The sequence below is a fragment of the Aplysia californica genome, unplaced genomic scaffold (genome assembly GCF_000002075.1).
Source record: "Aplysia californica isolate F4 #8 unplaced genomic scaffold, AplCal3.0 scaffold00075, whole genome shotgun sequence".
Taxonomy (NCBI): Eukaryota; Metazoa; Mollusca; class Gastropoda; order Aplysiida; family Aplysiidae; genus Aplysia; species Aplysia californica.
This window is the reverse complement of record NW_004797345.1, coordinates 45,123-47,565: the sequence shown is the minus strand read 5'-3', so window position 1 is coordinate 47,565 and position 2,443 is coordinate 45,123.

Below are 2,443 nucleotides of genomic sequence, written 5' to 3'. Positions count from 1 at the left end.
TTCCTACCTCCCTCCAAATCCCCTTTCCCCCCTCCTCTTGGCGCCTGTTCTGTCTGCTGCCTTTCTTCTACTGCTACTCCTTGGCTCATCGTACTGCTGTCTTTCAGCTGCATCCCTCATCTTCTTAGGGTAGGCAAGATCGAACATCTAGCCTTTTCGGAGTTATAATCGGCGAAAAAATCTTGAAGGTCTTGTGTACAATTTGCGCGCATTAAAGATCTCTTGGTGGTCCTAAAACCGATAAGAGTAGGCTTCGGTCGCCACCTGTGCAAAATTTAAAACTAATTCCTTCCAAACTGAAAATGCTTCCAGGGTCCCGCGCACGCATATGACCGTATGCAGTTGCGAGCGCCTAGGCCGGCAGATTATCTATCAAGTTCCGTTCTGAAATTTCACTCCATATGTCCGGCTCCACGGTCATTACCTAGTGTCAGTGTCGTAGAGCAGTCGCTTCCCTAGAATTACAAAGTTCTATCTACTGGATACCAAGTTTTGAGAAATTTGTCGTTAAAAAAATGTTTCACAAAATGTCAAGCTTTTTCAAATGCAATTCTTTGAATATCTTGACAACGACTCCGAATAATGTTACGATTTTGAAAGCACAGATAGAACAATTGGGTTCTAACCACATGGTCTCAGTATTACTCAAAACGGCCAAAATGTCATATAGAACGTTGTAATTCTAAAGTAGAGCAGCTGCAGTAGGCCAGTGCTTGCCAGCACGCGAGGTACGTATCGCCTACTCGTTCGGGCGATATATTCATTAGTCATTTCAGTGGACTGTGTGGATCACCTAGGAAGTGACAGGCGTTATTAAACATTATTTTGACACCCTGCTTGAAAATGCAGATTTTTTCAATTCTATTTTTTTTATCATGAACTTAAACAAAATCGCAAGTAACAACACGTTTGTTAAAAATAAGATACATGTTGTTACATACAATCCCAAGTTTATGATAAAGAAAACAAGTTATGCCCCAAATATAAAAATTGGCGTTCCTGTTTTGTGTAGGATGGTTCAAATATTTCTCAAGGTTATGCTGCGCGCGCGCACGCACGCACACAAACACACGCACACACATACTTACACACACACACACACACACAAACAAACAAACATAAACGCACACATAAACACGTACGCACAAACACACACAAACAAACAGAAACGCACACGCACATTAACACATACATGTTCACGCATAAGCACGCACATGCGTTAGTATGTAAGTAGGTACATACGCGCTTTACAAAGTACATTATTACCCCCAACGGCCCTGACAATAATCTGAAACAATCTCAACTTTCTTGAGGCATTCGGTGCAAGCTCCTTCAGGTGCTAAAACACTGACAGAGAGAGAGGGAGGGAGAGAGAGAGAGAGAGAGAGAGAGAGAGAGAGAGAGAGAGAGAGAGAGAGAGAGAGAGAGAGAGAGAGAGAGAGAGAGAGAGAGAGAGAGAGAGAGAGAGTGAGGAAGGGGGGGGGGGTCCAATGCTTCCTAATACGGGGTGGCCATTGGATGATCGGATCTAGTCGGCTTGGACAGCTAGCCAGATTGAAGGCGCAAAGCGGCTACCGTGGCATAAGCCGATTGCGCCCAATTTGTCGCCTAAAAAACAAACGTGTTTGTTTTGAGGCGACGAGTCAAGCGATCGACATTCGACGCGACGCCACCTGACCCGACCTGACCCGACCTGACCCGATCCAATCCGCAATAGTCACCTGGTTTAAGGGCTTTAATTTCAAAGTGTCGTTTACGGCTCAGCACTGACTTGCTGCCCGCGAACCCAATTCCATGTCAGCCATGCTATTTCATTACTTAGTTCCGTTTCTGGTTTCTGTTTTTATAACCTACGACAGATGAACATGATGGAAACGATAAATGCTAGAGTACGTAACACACTTGTGCTTTTTTTTTTCGGGCCGATTATTTCGGAATCTGCAGAATGCAAGCCAGGCTCAAGACGGATGCGACCAAAACCCAGGTGGAAGTAACCAACACACACACACACACACACACACACACACACACACACGCGCGCGCGCGCGCGCACGCACACACACACACACACACACACACACACACACACACACACACACAAAGCCTAGTATCGGGGAATTGGGGAGAATAGTCTGTAGTCTTCCCTGGAAGTAGGATTATGAATTTGGGAATGCCGTCATCTCTGCTGAGATCATAAGGATATTATTATAAATAATAAAGCGCAAAGAGCTTAATTTTGTGCATGGGCTGGAATTTGTTCATTACTCATCGTTACCCTAAAAATTACCAAGTCCAAGTTCTATCTACTCAGTAGGCCTACCTAGTTTTGATGAATTTGACGTAAAAAATACAATTGTTTCAAACCATGTCAAGCTTTTAAAGAAATACAGTTCTTTGAATATCTTGGTAACGACTCCGAATAATCTTACGATTTTCATAGCGC